Here is a 17,242-nt window from a genome sequence, read left to right as displayed (position 1 = left end):
TTGTATGTTTATTGATTGTTCGTTTTGTTGTTTTTCTTTTCGTTTTTTTTATTTAAGTAGCAATATTTATGATTATTAAATATAAATTTATTTTTGTGATTGTTTTTCAAAATTTAATAGAACGTCTAACATTTGACTGTCCAAAATGTCGTCATTTTCAGTGTCCGAAATTTCATTATTTTGAGTGAACATAACTTGCAACATTTGAGTGTCTGAAATGTCCTCATTTTGAAGGAGGAAATCTACAGATTGTACACATTGTAGTAGTTCATGGTCCCGTGATTCATCCATGAATTCAATGTCATTTGGTTCAATGTTTTCTTGATTGGTCTCTGCAAGGACAATTTCAAATGACACTTTTTGTTCTCCTTCCATTTTGCCTGAAATTTGCATAAAAAATATATATATCAGTAGAGATAGGGCACAGTTGGGATTAATTTTAGATAGGTAGTTTTTAACAGTGAATTTATCTTTGGGCAATGTATGGTATCAGACTGGAAGTAGAAATATAAAAAAGTGTATGTGATGAAACCTAAGTAAATTCATAATTATACAAGACAAGCCTAAATCCATCCATAACTATAACAGAGAAGTCTATCTAAATCTATAACTATTACAGAGGGATAGTATATAACTATCAGAAAAAGTTTTTCATATTAACTTAAAGTGCACAATATACTTCAGTTTTCAAAATAACATCTTACCTTTTAAAAACAAGTTTAAGTTGTCAGTAAAAATGCTCTTGCAATGTACTTCAGGAAGTAGTTGTCAAAATGGCTGTGTTTCTCTCTCTTTCTTTATATACATTCAGGTACATAACCAATCAAATGTCAGGTAAGAAAAGTAGAAAATGAAAGTAACATTTTAATTGGTTGTCAATTCCAACACTTCAGATGTGTTTTGTGAAGTAATTTACCTCAGGGTATTTAGAGAGGTCTACAGGCTAAATGGCTAAATGGAATTCCAACCAAATTTGTGAAAATGGTAGGGATTGGTATGTAGTATGAGCTAATCTATATTTGGTGAAATTGTGAAATTGTGAAATTGTCTCCAGTGGTTTTTCTGTGAATTACTTTCCCACCTTTTTTAATCGAGCGCTTCCCGGTGAGCGCCCCGGTACGCGAACCGGCAGAGTTACGGGAGTCCTCCATTTTGTGTTTCGGTAGAATTGAGATACAAGATGGAGGGCAAATAATGTTCAGAATGGGTAGAAGGGGGCACGGTAGACGTATCCTGACTCCCTAGGTTTTCTGAGGGTGGCTGAGGAGGCCCATATGTGCGAAAAAACCCATTTTTTTCAAATTTTCGCGTGGTTAGCGTCCGGTGCGCGTACCGGGTAGCGCTCCGGAAAACGTAAATTGTGAAAATTTGTAAAAAAAAAGTTACATTTAAAATTTGTTTATAGTGAAAATAGTTAGGGAAGCTCTGAGAAGAGCTTTTGGGTCTGTGGTAGATTTATGTACTTATAAGTAGGTACCAATACATAGTCTTAAATTCAGGATGAAAATAAATTCTGTTCCCCTCATCTGAGAAGTGAACTCCATCTCCTCTGTAGATATCTTGCATGTAGTAACGCAAGTTATTGTTGTACATGGAGCCCATTCCATGGTCTCTCATGTAAGCTGAAACAGACTTATTTACATGCTTCCTTGATTTCTCAATTTGTGGACAAAATTGGTTTGACCACCTCCATTTCTGTCTTTGGCATATATTTGAATATACAAGGCAGTTTGAGGAAAAAGTGCCATCAATTGGTCAAAGGTGTCCTTTAAAAGCATTTCCAGACCTACCCCAGTCAAAGTGCCCAAGTCATTTCCTCCACAGTGCACAATTAACAGGTCAGGTTTTGGCAAATGCAAAAAGGTTTTCACCAATGGTATCAATTGGTGACATCTTAATCCTCTGTGGCCAATCCACTTGATTTCCACATTTTGTAAATTGAGGTTGTGTAAATTTCTGTTATCAGCATACCTTTGAGCCCAGTGGATGTAACTATGTCCAACAATCCAGACAGAAAACATGGTGAGAGGAGGTTCTGCTGCAGTCAGATGAAGTGTGGGTATGAAATGGCAGTTGAAACAGTAGGAGTTTGTAATAAAAAAATGTGGAGTTTGTGTGCTAATGATTCAGTAGCAGTGATTGGTGGATTTTGATTGCTGAAAACAGAAAGTTAGGGTGCATGGATGAGTTCTTTGAAAGATGTAATTTGAATGGTCAAGAAAAAATCATTTTATGAAAGATTGCATTGGATACGCAGGTGTACTGAGAGTTCAGAGTTCAATTGAAACATTGTTGTGTGAACTTGTAAACATGAGAGGTCTTTCAGGAGGTGGTTGCTATGGAAAAAAGGCAGAAAGGGCAGAGGGGGGAAGGGTGTTGATTTGAAAAAAGTGAGGGAAGAGTTTTGATTGGGTGACATGAGAGATATGTGTGATGAATTACAGCATTTCTGTGCCTTTGTTGGTTGCAGCCTGTGGAGTGCATACCTTTTGCTCTGCTAAAGAAAAATTGGTGTGTGTCTGAGACTGTTTTGAAACTCAAAAAGTATTTGCTAAGGTGAGAAAAGATTCATTTAATTTAGATAGAGAATAGTATGCTTTAGGGAGAAAATTATGAAGAAAGTTGTGTATTTAAAATGTTGCTTTGTGCCAAGTGTTTTACAAATAGATTTTGTTTCTTTGAGTTACATAGCCATGTTAAAAGTGACGCAAAAATGGTGCAAGGGCCTTAAAAATACGCTTTCATGTGTGTTAGGGCATTTTAAGTCACTTCCCCATGAATGTGGGTAAATAATTCCTTTAATTGATGAGTTTAAAAACGTTTTTTGAAATCAATTAGGTTTCTTGATATGTACTGCTAGAGTTTCATAGGTTGCTTGGGGCATATTTACAAGGCCTTTGAGTCACTTTGATGTTATTTTCCCCATTTTAATTTAGGTCATTTCCCCGTGGTGCAAGGTCCTTGTAAATACGCCCCCATGTGTGCTTGGCAAATTTAGATTTTGTTTCTTTGAGTTACATAGCCATGTTAAAAGTGACGCAAAAATGGTGCAAGGGCCTTAAAAATACGCTTTCATGTGTGTTAGGGCATTTTAAGTCACTTCCCCATGAATGTGGTTGAATAATTGCTTTACTTGATGTGTTTAAAAACGTTTTTTGAAGTCAATTAGGTTTCTTGATATGTACTGCTAGAGTTTCATAGGCTGCTTGGGGCATATTTAGAAGGACTTTGAGTCACTTTGATATTATTTTTCCCATTTTAATTTAAGACATTTCCCCGTGGTGCAAGGTCCTTGTAAATACGCCCCCAGGTGTGCTTGGCAAATTTAGATTTTGTTTCTTTGAGTTACATAGCCATGTTAAAAGTGATGCAAAAATGGTGCAAGGGCCTTAAAAATACGCTTTCATGTGTGTTAGGGCATTTTAAGTCACTTCCCCATGAATGTGGTTGAATAATTGCTTTACTTGATGTGTTTAAAAACGTTTCTTGAAGTCATTTAGGTTTCTTGATATGTACTGCTAGAGTTTCATAGGCTGCTTGGGGCATATTTACAACGCCTTTGAGTCCCTTTGATGTTATTTTCCCCATTTTAATTTAAGTCATTTCCCCGTGGTGCAAGGTCCTTGTAAATACGCCCCCATGTGTGCTTGGCTAATTTAAGTACTGACAGGGTGTGCTTCTACATAGGACCTGTGTTGTGTTTTCAAATTTTGACCAGAAAATCGTTTTTTTTAATTAAAAACGCTTTTCACATTTATGAGAAGGTCATATTGGTGTCTGCTTCTTTAAATAAATATTTCACTTTCCACCATGAATATGTGAGAATAATTTTCCTTGTTTGCCGGTTTAAAAACACGTTTCTTGAACTCATTAAGGTTTCACAATATGTTGTGCAAGAGTTTCCTAGTCACTATGATGATACTGATATACATTTAGAACTGTGTAGGAGGCATGGAGAAACTGAGGCTTCTGTAAGTGTCAAGGGAGGTGAGTAATGTACATTGCTCTGTTGCATACAGTCCTCATCTTCTGCGTACTCTTGGATATGCTAGACTACATCTGCACAATGAGACACTTAAGGAAAGGAAACACAGGTGATGTGATTGTGAAATGAGCAAAATAAATTGCACGTTTTTCAATTACATCACCTGTGTTTCCTAACATTACGAATCACATTGTGCAGATGAGGTTTAGGCCTGTCCAGGGAGATAGAGGAGGTCTGGTCTTTGTTCAAGAGTGCAGTGGACATGACTCACTTCATTGGTTGGCCTGAACATGTATTATCTCCTCTGTACTCTTCAATAAGCCTAAATTTCATCTGCAACCCTGAGTAGGCCTCACCTCAAACAAACCTCTGGATAGGTCACACCTTATCGTCATCTTGAATCAATCATTTAAAATGTTAGGGGCAAATTTATGATGGCCGTGCGCCTCTTTTGTGCCGCTGTTGCGTCACTTTTGTGACACAGCAGTGATGCAAAAGATGCACCCTGTTGCAAGATAGGCCTCACTTCATCTGCAACAAGATACCGTCAGCTTAATCTGTAAACATTTAGGACTGTGTAGGGGGCATGGAGAAGCTGAATCTTCTGTAAGTGTCAAAATTGTTGCATACAGTGCTCACCTTCTGCGTACTCTTTGATATGCTAGACTACATCTGCACAATGAGATACCTAAGCAAAGGAAACACAAGTGATGTGATTGTGAAATGAGCAAAAGAAATTGCACATTTTTCAATTACATCACCTGTGTTTCCTAACAATACGAATCACATTGTGCAGATGAGGTTTAGGCCTGTCCAGGGACACAGAGGAGGTCTGGCCTTTGTTCAAGAGTGCAGTGTATATGACTCACTTAATTGGTAGGCCTGCACATGTATTATCTCCTCTATACTCTTCAATAAGCCTAAATTTCATCTACAACCCTGAGTAGGCCTCACCTCAAACAAACCTCTGGATAGGCCACAACTTATTGGCATTCTGAATCAGTCATTTAAAATGTTAGGGGCAAATTTATGATGGCCGTGCATCTCTTTTGCGCCGCTGTTGCGTCACTTTTGTGATGCAGCAGTGGTGCAAAAGATGCACCATGTTGCAAGATAGGCCTCACTTCATCTGCAACAAGATACCGTCAGTTTAAACTGAATACATTTAGGACTGTGTAGGGGGCATGGAGAAGCTGAGGTTTCTGTAAGTGTCAAAATTGTTGTATACAGTGCTCACCTTCTACGTACTCTTTCATATGCTAGACTACATCTGCATAATGAGATACTTAAGCAAAGGAAACACAGGTGATGTGATTGTGAAATGAGCAAAAAAAATTGCACGTTTTTCAATTACATCACCTGTGTTTCCTAACATTACGAATCACATTGTGCAGATGAGGTTTAGGCCTGTCCAGGGAGACAGAGGAGGTCTGGCCTTTGTTCAAGAGTACAGTGAACATGACTCACTTCATTGGTAGGCCTGCACATGTATTATCTCCTCTGTACTCTTCAACAAGCCTAAATTTCATCTGCAACCCTGAGTAGGCCTCACCTCAAACAAACCTCTGGATAGGCCACACCTTATTGTCATCCTGAATCAATCATTTAAAATGTTAGGGGCAGATTTATGATGACCGTGCGCCTCTTTTGCGCCGCTGTGCGTCACTTTTGTGACGCAGCGGCGGCGCAAAAGATGCGCTATGTTGCGACATATTTACAACTTGATGCATCTAGGCAGATGTGTCATGCTGTAAAGTCCTGTGCCACATGAAACCTGCGTCAGTTTTCATGTGGGCGTTTTGTTGCAGGGTGGGCAGTAATTTGCATGAAAGCCCTGTAAAACTAACACAGTAAAATTAAGAAGATTTCACTGAGTCAGCTTTATGGCATTGCTGAATCTAATCCTTACGCCTGTTTGAAACAGGCATAAGGAGTGATGCACCATGCAATGTGTGGCTTGCCCCTGTGCATTGCAGTAGTCATGTCGCGCTTGCGACGTGATTCCTGCAATGCGCCGCTTTTGCGGTACAGATGCGTGACGCATCTGTGCTGTTTTTGCCCCATGGTGCTCCGCATTGTAAATGCGGCACACCATGGGTGGCAGAGCAGCGGCACACGTTAACTGGTGCATCCCTGGGGATGCGCCAGTTAACATAAATCTGCCCCTTTACATTTAAGTATGAGCAGGGGACACAGAGTCGGTGAGGCTTATCCAAGGTTAAGAAGAGATGAGTCCTGTTCACTGAAAACTTGGACATAGGCCTCACCTCCTCAGCATCGCTGGACATGGCTAAATAATATCTGCAAAATGTTACTCTTGTTAAACAATTTTACTATTATAGTCTCTGAGATTTGTCTCTTACTCTGCAACATCTCATTGTTGTTCTCTTTCTTTAAAGATAACGACAACATCAACCATGAGTGATAATGAGCAATCTGTTGATCTCGATCTTATCATTGAACTTGTCATTGAAACGTCAGTGGAAGTAGATCCCTTGGATGATTTAAATCCTGTGGATGATGAAGAATAAAGACTTTTAGAAATAAATTTAAGATACTCGAAATGAAAAGTAACCATGTAAACCGTTTCATTTAAAATTAAAAACAACTTCAAAAACAGCTTGTGTGAAGTGTCTTTAATAAAATAGTGAAATATGCTAATAAAATTAGTTCAGATTCACATATAAAAGAGCACAGGTCAAATGTAGAAGCATTCCATTTCTTTGCTACTATTTGTGAGTTTTAAATTTGCCAATGCACTAAAAATTATTGTATGTAGAATTGACAACTAGTATGTTAATTTTTTGACGACTGTTATTGATTTACTGTTTGGTAATAGTGGTTAATAACATTTTTTATTATATTTTACCACAGATTCAACTGCAGATCATTTCAAAACTACATTATGCCATCGAAGGAAAAAAGCCGAAAGGCTACAAAACGTCAAAGACAGCAGCTTACTACATGCTTGCAGCAGTCCTCTACAATAAAAACTTGACAAGTCACCAAAAAAGCTCCGGGTAAGAGAACGAAATCTTTCCTAAGAAACATTTCCAGAAAAAAAAGTATTAGTACAGAACATGTTTTAGTCCAGAAAAAGAGAACCAATTTAAACGGAAAGGAAAGGCCACTCAAAAATGTTACTGCTAGAGCAGGAGATAACTCTGTGCATGGTAGTAGAAGGAAAAATCAGTTTAGGGACATTCATAGACGAATGTTCCGCAACAGGATAATTGGCAATTTGTTAAACAATATTAAGAAAGGTCAACAGAAAGTGGCTTTTTATAAGAGAAAGAGAAACATTGAGAAAATTATTGATCAGGCATTCGAAATTAAGCGAAAGTTATTTATTTTGATAATCAATAGAATTAGGAAACTAAACAAGGTAATTTATGATTTCAAAACAAATAGTAGATGGAAGAGAACAGTTAATCGTAGTAATTTTTGTGAAGTTTTTTCAGGAGAATGGATGCATAGTTCAAGTTGTGAGGCATTTTTTAATGAGGAGAGTTATTTCCAGGATAATGATTTGGTGCATGCAGTTGACACCAGTGGTCAAGCATATGAGGTGAAAGATGGTTGTCCGGTTGAAAAAGAAAAACTTGTGTCAACAGAGGCAGAAGAGGTGTTAGGTAATGAGGTTTTAGGAAGACGTCCTAAGGGACCAGTGTACACCTGGAAGTGTAGTAGTATTTGCAGTGTGCGACAGGATTCCATAAATTTGCTTTGTGATTTTGTACGGACATTTAATAGGAAAAGTTTAAAACAGAAAATGAAAGAATTAGATCCTTGCAGAGTGAGAGAAGTGACAGGTTTACATGGTCATTCACTGGCTTGTCTTTCTAGGAGAGTATGCCAGAGTGTTTTTCATCATTTCAGGATGCTAGCAGTCCATCATAATAAAGTGAGGAAATTAGTTAGAATGTTGTATTATGCTAAGAGTCCAGCAATTATGCTTAAACAATTATGCACTACTCTTTTGCATGGTTCTGAAGTAGATGTGAAGAATATTTGTGAAGAAATTGAGTTTTGTTACTTTACAAGTAAAGAGAAGAATGTTGAAATTGACCCAGAAGAAAAAGGTAATGTGGAAGAGAGTGTACAGGTTTCCAGTACAGATAATTTTCAGAAGGAAATTGCCACGTTTCAGGTGAAATCAAGTGAGAGGCCTAATTTCACTTGTGTGTGTTGTCGACGCATTTATTATAAGAATCAGACTAAGTTAGTGGATTTATATGCAAAAAGTGAAAGGGAAAATAATAGTGAATGGAAGGATTTCGCAACATACTTGATGGTAGAAAATTGTTTTGATTTGGGATCGGATCAATGTGTGTGTACTTATTGTTGTAACAAATTAAATCAAAACCAGATGCCTGCTAGAGCGGTTCATAATAATCTGGAATTGGTTGACATTCCTTCTGAATTGAAGGATTTAAATACTTATGAATCTATTTTGATTCAAAGTGTCCATCCCTTTCAGGCTATTGTACGAATGGAGCCAAAGACTGGGAAATTGCCTCCATCAGATTTACAGAGAGGATTAAAGGGAAGAGTTGTTTATTTGCCTCTAGATTTGAAGAAAAACATTAATACAATTGGAGTAGAGGAAGTGGAAGAGGAACCTCTGGTTATCTTAGTTAATGGGGTTCCGACAAAGAGTAAGAAAATCTGGCAAGATTTGGTGGATGTTAGGAAAGTCAAAAAGGCAACATTGTATTTGAAGAAAAACAATAAGTACTACAAGAATGTATATGTTGCAGAAGAGGAAGTAAGTGAAGAAGAGGATAGCGATTTGTGTGCTGGTCAAATTGAGAAAGTAGAAGCCTCTAAAAATGAAGAAATATATGAACATTATAGTGTTCATCCTTTGCATTCCAAGGAAGTCATGGGGAATGCTATTGAGTTGTTTCAAATGAAACAAGCCAAAGGGAGTCCCATTAGTGTTTGGGAGGAAAGTTTGGAAGCTCGGTGTTTCCCACAACTATTTCCAACAGGTCAAGGAGGAAGATATGATGAGCGACCTGATCAAATTCCTGCTTCTGAATACCGGACTTTACGATTGTATGCAGAAGATCCTAGGTTTCGTCAATGCATTCCCTATTTGTTTCATCTACTGTTTGAAAGCGATCTGTCTGGACTGTCATATGCAGTGAACCACATCTTGAAAAGTGGTGTACAGATGCAAAATATCTCGGCAAGGGACTTTATGGATAAAGTCAATGTGCAAGACAGTATTTTGGATTCTCACCTGATTAATCTCATGGCGTGTCAGCGTGGTACTAATGAGTACTGGTACTGTCGTCATGGTGATTTAAAATGTATGCTGAGGAACTTAGGAACTCCCACATGGTTCCTCAATCTCAGCTGTGCCGAGTATGGCTGGGAAGACTTACTTGAATTTCTACGAGAGGCAAATGGAAACATTGAAAATATCGAATTCAAGACACCCGGAGAACTGTGCTCTTTGGATCCAGTGAATGTATGCAGGTACTTCAATCATAGATTTGAAGCTATGATGTCTTTCATCATGAACAAGAAAAATCCACCTCTTGGAGAGGTGTTGGATTTCTTCTGGAGAAAGGAGTACCAAGCAAGAGGTGCTCCTCATATACATATGCTGCTATGGATCAAAGATGCACCCAAATTTGGAACAGATCCGGATGACTTAGTGATGATTTTCATAGAACAGTATTCTACATGTGCTGTTCCAAAGACAAAGGAAGACAAAAACCTAAGAGAACAAGTTTTACGCTTCCTAAACCATCGTTGTGGAAAGTACTGTCGTCGTAAATTCAGAAACAAGGACAAGTTCTACACAAAATGTCGTTTCGCCTTTCCACGACCGGTGATTTCCAAAGGAAGAGTGAACAGTTTGATGTCTTCGCTGCGACATAATGTGATGAGGAAATCACCCAAAAATACATACAATTTGAAAAGGAACGAAGAGTCCAAGTATATCAACGACTACAACCCAGTGATTTTGTCCATGTGGAATCCTAACATGGATATACAGTTTGTGGCTGATAACTGTATGGCTGTGGCTCGGTATGTGACATCTTACATCACCAAAAAAGAAAAGACAGAATTGAAGGATATGTGGGAGGACATTTCCCATGAAAAGAGCCTCAGTAAGAAGTTGTACAGTTTCAGTCTGAAGATGTTGTCGCATCGAGAAATTGGAGCTTACGAATGTTCTGACCGGTTGTCTTCAGCAAGTCTCTATGCCAAATCTAGGAGTATCATTTGGGCGAGTCTCGGTCTTACTGCAACGCGTAATCGAGTTCTGAAACCTGTGCGGGAAATTGAGTATTTGGCGGAAAAGGAGCCAAACAGTACCGATATTTTGAAGACCAACATGTTGGATACATATTATCCAAATAGAAGCAGTCACCTCAAGAATGTTTGTCTGTATGAGGTTCTACAAAATTACATATTCAAGAGGAACATCAAAGACGATATTGATAAAGGAGTGTATGCTGTAATTGGAAGTGAGGGATGTCTGGTCAAGCAAAGAAAATGCCACTTGGTAAACCATCGAAAATTGAGTGGCGAATCTCCTGAAAGAAAAGAGTTTTTCTATTTAGCACTTTTGCAACTTTTCAAGCCTTGGCGTGCAGAAGAGGAACTGCTTGGAGATTTCCTCTGTTACGAAGATTCTTTCAATGCCGCCAAGGAGACCATAGAATGTCCTGTTTTTCCCAAATATCTAGAAATGTTGAATGCGGAAATCGAGCAGGAAGCAACGATTGCAGCCGAGATTGCTAGAGACAGTTCTCAGGACAGTCAGAGTTCTGTTTCATTGAGTCAGGATCCACTAGGAGGAGCAGTTATCGAAAATGAAGCTGCCACTGCCATGATTGAAGTGGAAAGAGCCATGGCACATGCTCAGGAGGATGCGGTTAACTTAGAAGACTTGGAAAGACAACTCAACATTGAGCAGAGGAAAATATATGACGAAGTTACCAACCAAATTGATCATGGACTAAGTCATGAGAAGAAAGAGTGCTCATGTACGTCGTTGAAGCCTGTCCGACTGTACGTGAGTGGAGAAGCGGGAACTGGAAAAAGTTTCCTCATTAAAGCAATTTCATGTTATTTGCAGAAGAGGACTGAGTCATCGCTGTCTTGTGTTGTCACCGCTCCAACTGGACTGGCAGCACATAACATTAAAGGTATTACTTTGCATCGTCTACTGATGCTGCCAGTGGAGCATGATAACAAATTACAATACCACAAGCTATCTGGAGATGCTTGTTGTGAAGTTTCCAGAGTCTTGAGGAAAATGAAACTTCTTATCATTGATGAAGTAAGCATGGTTTCCAATGTCATGCTTGCCTTTGTGCATTTGAGAATGCAAGAAGTTCTCAAAACAGAGTATGATGTGTTATTTGGTGGCAAACACATCATTGTTTTCGGTGATCTTCTGCAGCTGACACCAGTGAAAGGACAACCTGTGTTCAAAATGCTCACGCATGAAGATACCAGGAAGTGCCTAGGGAGCATTGGCAACGTTAATATATGGTTAAACTTCAATTATGCTGAACTGCGTGAAAATATGCGTCAAGCGAAGGATGAAGATTATAAGAATATTCTACAAGATGTTAGAATCGGAAAAGTGACCGAGCATGGGAAAGAAGCTTTACATGCACGATTACTGTCAAATTTGTATCCAGAAGAAGACGTTGTGCCTGAGAATATTTTTCGGAAAATTACTGAGAAGAATATGTTTGATGCCAACTCTTGCAGAATGTGCCATCTTCAACAACAAAATGTTGAATTTAGAAAACCAAGAGATTGTGAAACTGGAAGCTATTGACAGAATAGAGCATATGGGAGCAACAATTATTTTGTCTGAGAATTTGAAATCAAAATTGGATTCATTAGAGAAGACTATATCTAAAACTGCTGGTTTTGAAAAGAGTCTGAATGTGTGCTTAAATTGCCGTATAATTTTAAGAAGGAATTTACATGTTGAAAGAGGTCTGGTAAATGGATCAATGGGTAATGTTGTTGATTTTGAGAGATACAGAAATAGAGATGGAATTGAATTTTTCAAAATTAAATTTGATGGCATTGAGGAAGTACAGCTAATTGGTCGTTGCTCTGCTAGGTTTTTGCTTGTAAAAGACTTATATGTGCGCCGTAAGCAGTTTCCTGTTTGCTTGGCATATGCGGTGACAATCCATAAATCGCAAGGTTTAAGTGTAGACAGTGCATTGGTGAATATTGTCAGTTCTGTGTTCAAGGAGGGTATGGCATATGTGGCATTGTCACAAGTCAGAACTTTATCGGGATTGTACTTGATTGAGTGTGATGTCACAAACATTTGTGCGGATCTAGATTGTGTTAAGGAATACAATAGGTTAAGAAGAGAGTATGCGCCACATTTGCCTCAATATCGTTTGTTTGAGAAACGTGTGATAGGCCGGAAACGAAGAAATGTGACCAATAGTAGGGAGGTTGTAGCAAAAAGACGAAAAGTCGATGAACCCAAAATTATAAGCTGAAAAGAAATGGATTCTGTTGAAGATGTTGTTGGTTTTCAATTTGAAAATAGTTCTGGTGTCAACTGCTATGCTAATGTAGTGGTTAATGTTGTCTTTTCTCTAGAAACTTTAAAAGAAGAGATTGTGGTCAATTCGGATCAAAGATTTTGCAGTTTGTTGAATTCTGTGTTAGAGAAATGTAGCACTGATAGAACAAAAATAGAAAGTGTGTCTGAAGTTCGAAATCTGTTAGACAAATGTTCAGGTCAAACGCAATTCTCTCAAAATATTCAGCAAGATTGTCAGGAGTTTTTAATGTATATGCTTGATGTATTGCAAGATGAAGGTGTAGATGTAGATCATCTGTTTGGCCTTTCTTATCAATGGCAGCATGACTGTGAGAACTGTAGGGTATCAAGTACTACTAGTGTAGACTCAGAAAGATTTATATATTTAACTTTGCCAGACAGTAAATCAGTGTCCTTTAATAAGCTAGTAAAAGCAGCCGATCACAACATGGAGTGTAGCCAATGTAAGGCTGCAATGTTGTCCACATTATTTATACGAACATATGGCCAGTATGTCATTTCAATGTTCCAACGATGTAGGCCTGATGGAACAAAATTGACAACTTTAATTAAAAATGTTGTGGCTTCGCAGTTGTCAATATCAGGAAGGACTTTTGTAACTGTAGCAATTATATATCATGACGGTCCTTCAACAACATCAGGACATTACACAGCTTATTTGAAGTCTAGAAACGGCTGGTCATTCTGCAATGATTCTATTTTAACTTTAAAAAAAAAATTGCCTTTTGACCTTAAAAATTCTTACCTGGTGTTTTTACAACCAAAATTTTAGGGAGAGAATCTCGGGATTTGCTCTGAGGAATTTCAAGAGGTTCTAATGGCTCCTACACTATTTGGCCTTGAGGATAAGTGTAGTACAGAGCAAAAAGTTATTTTTGAGTTTTAAGTAGTTCCTGAAAAAAAGAAGGTTTTCTTACAGAAAGTGGTGGGCACGGATTAGTTAAAGGACAACAGAGTATTTCCCAAAGCAAACGGTGTTCTTACCATAACACTTGACGTCATGGAAAAATAACTGCACTTTGAATGAGTTCAGAAAAACTGTTTCTTTTAATAAGCTAATTCAAGCAGCCAATCAAAACATGGAGTAGAGGTAATATAAGTCTGCAACGCTGTCCACATTTTTTGAACAAACTTTTGGTTATAATGTCATTTAAAAATTCCAACTATATAAACCTGATGAAAGTAAGTTTTCAACTTTAATTACAAATGTTGTGGCTACACAGTCGTTGATTTTAGGAAGAACATTTCTAACTGCAGCTATTATATTACATGATGGTCCTTTGACAACATCCACTTATTACACAGCTTATTGAAAATGTAAAAAAAGCTGATGTTTCGGAAATAATTCACATTTGAATATGAAACAATGTTGCCTTTTGACTTAAAAATATTCTTACTTTTTTGTTTTTAGAAGAAAGAATTTTGGGTAGGTAACTGGCCTATAATGATTCTAGGAGTTGATATACTTTTATGTACAGTTTTAAATTGCTTTGTGATTAAAAGTGATGTAGAGAATTAAATAATTGTAGTAGTCATAGAGGTAGTGTAAGTCTGCTTCATAGTAAGCAGTATCAGTGTCATAGGAAATGTGGAACATGAGTGAGCAAGAAGGGTAAAATATTACTAGTACAGGATTGTGAAAGTGATCTTAAACGTTTTCTTTCTGAAAGTTGCGGAAAAAGAAAATGACGGGATTTGCTTAGAAGAATTCCAAGAGTTATAAATGGCTCTTACACGATTTGGCCTTGAGGAGAAGTGCGGTAGAGAGCGAGAAGTCATTTATTGTATGTAACATATTTGTCAAAACGATGGAGCTTTTCTTTCAGAAAGTGGCGGGCTGAAAATAATAACAGCACAACAGAGTGTAAGCTGTTCATAGGACATCCTTCGACGTCATGGAAAGTAAGTTACTTTTAAGGAGTTCTGATTTCTGATTGGTTATGTTATATGGGTTTTTTAAACACAATCATTTTGATTGTGTTTTTTTCCCCCACTGTTATATGATGAATACCTTCAAGTCACTGTTTTTAGTGAAATTTGATATATTCTGAGAACAGCAAAAATAAACCATTTAACATGTATAATTAATTCTGTACTTTTTGTATTTATGATATACATTTAGAACTGTGTAGGAGGCATGGAGAAGCTGAGGCTTCTGTAAGTGTCAAAGTTGTTGCATACAGTGCTCACCTTCTGCGTAGTCTTTCATATGCTACACTACATCTGCACAATGAGATACCTAAGCAAAGGAAACACAAGTGATGTGATTGTGGAATGAGCAAAAAAAATTGCACGTTTTTCAATAACATTACCTGTGTTTCCTAACATTACGAATCACATTGTGTAGATGAGGTTTAGGCCTGTCCAGGGAGACAGAGGAGGTCTGACGTTTGTTCAAGAGTGCAGTGGACATGACTCACTTCGTTGGTAGGCCTGCACATGTATTATCTCCTCTGTACTCTTCAACAACTTAAATTTCATCAGTAACCCTGAGTAGGACTCACCTGAAACAAATCTCTGGATAGGCCACACCTTATCGGCATCTAGAAACAATCATTTAAAATGTTAGGGGCAGATTTATGATGGCCGTGCGCCTCTTTTGCGCCGCTGTTGCGTCACTTTTGTGACGCAGCAGCGGTGCAAAAGATGCACCATGTTGCAAGATAGGCCTCACTTCATCTGCAACAAGATACCATCAGTTTAAAATGTATATATTTAGGACTGTGTAGGGGGCATGGAGAAGCTGAGGCTTCAGTAAGTGTCAAACTTGTTGCATACAGTGCTCACCTTCTGCGTATTCTCTCAAATGCTGGACTACATCTGCACAATGAGATACCTAAGCAAAGGAAACACAGGTGATGTGATTGTGAAATGAGGAAAAAAAATGCACGTTTTTCAATTACATCACCTGTGTTTTTTAACATTACGAATCATATTGTGCAGATGAGGTTTAGGCCTGTCCAGGGAGACAGAGGAGGTCTGGCATTTGTTGAAGAGTGCAGTGGACATGACTCACTTCGTTGGTAGGCCTGCACATGTATTATCTCTTCTGTACTCTTCAACAAGCCTAAATGTAATCTGTAACTCTGAGTAGGCCTCACCTCAAACAAATCTCTGGATAGGCCACACCTTATCGGCATCCTGAAACAATCATTTAAAATGTTAGGGGCAGATTTATAATGACCGTGCGCCTCTTTTGCGCCGCTGTTGCATCATTTTTGTGACGCAGCAGCAGTGCAAAAGATGCACCATGTTGCAAGATAGGCCTCACTTCATCTGCAACAAGATACCGTCAGTTTAAAATGTATATATTTAGGACTGTGTAGGGGGCATGGAGAAGCTGAGGCTTCTGTAAGTGTCAAAGTTGTTGCATACAGTGCTCACCTTCTGCGTACTCTTTCATATGCTAGACTACTTCTGCACAATGAGATACCTAAGCAAAGGAAACACAGGTGAAGTGATTGTGGAATGAGCAAAAAAATTGCACGTTTTTCAATTACATTACCTGTGTTTCCTAACATTACGAATCACATTGTGTAGATGCCTCACTCAGTCTGTATCTGACACTCTTTCCTTCACTTCCTCTGTCTCCTCTCTCCCTCACTCTCTTTTCCCTATTCACCCTTTCCTTATATAGTTTACCTTACTCACTTTCTTTTAGTAGCTTACACAACTTCAATTTAGTTTTCTCTTCTATCCTTCTTTTCTGTCACTGAAAGTATCTTCCTTTTTTTTCTCTTAGTAATTTACTCTATTTCAATTTCTTTTTGTCTCTGACTGTCTATCACTGTTTCTTTCTCTTTTTTTCTGCATGTTTATCTCTAACTTTATTTCTTTGTAAAATTGGATGATTGTCAATCTTTTCCCTTGTCTTTTCTAATTTTAAAATATGTTTTAATATTTTTCAATTTTTTGTTGTTTATTTCACAGATTGAAAGTATAAAAATAACAAGTGACTAAGTTAACGACAATTATAAGGTAAGTGTTTTGTACTCTTTTCGTTACATTTCTATCACATTTAACTTCTATTAGTTCCACTGCTTCATTTCTTTAACCCTCAGTTTCCTGCCTTTGATACTTCCCTCATTCCTTTTTGTATTACTTACTTACTCTACTCCTTCCACTCCTTTTCTCAGTCCCTCTGTTTTCATAGTTCCTCACTCCTGTTCACTCACTCCGTCTCTATTACTCTCACTATCTCTGACTTATCACTCTTTCACTACTTGTTCATTATGCTTTCTACCTGTAGTTCAAGCACACTAAGGGGCATATTATCAACACAGGCGATAAAATTATCGCTGCTTTTATCGGCAGAAAACTGCTGCAAAAGCGGCTTTAGCGGCAGTTTTCTGCCGATAAAAGCAGCGATAATTTTATCGCCTGTGTTGATAATATGCCCCTATGTTATTTACATTTCTTTGCTGTTTCAATCATTCCTTTTCTGTCACTTCTTCTTTTCTGCTTTCTGTTTTTTCTCTCTGTTATTCCACATGTTTTAACCTTAGTCACTATCATACATCTTGTTTTATTCCTATTTACTTTTGCTCACTGTTTTCTTAACACTCACCCTCAGGATTGTTCTTTTAGTCCGGTTCTATCCCTACCTCTCATTCCACATCCTTTACTTTTTTTCTTCTTAATTTGAACATTCACTCACATTCTCTAAGAAACTATTGTTTATT

This window comes from Lissotriton helveticus, chromosome 4_1, assembly GCF_964261635.1.
Source record: "Lissotriton helveticus chromosome 4_1, aLisHel1.1, whole genome shotgun sequence".
Lineage (NCBI taxonomy): Eukaryota > Metazoa > Chordata > Amphibia > Caudata > Salamandridae > Lissotriton > Lissotriton helveticus.
The sequence above is the reverse complement of the archived record's forward strand: the minus strand, read 5'-3'. Positions refer to the sequence as shown.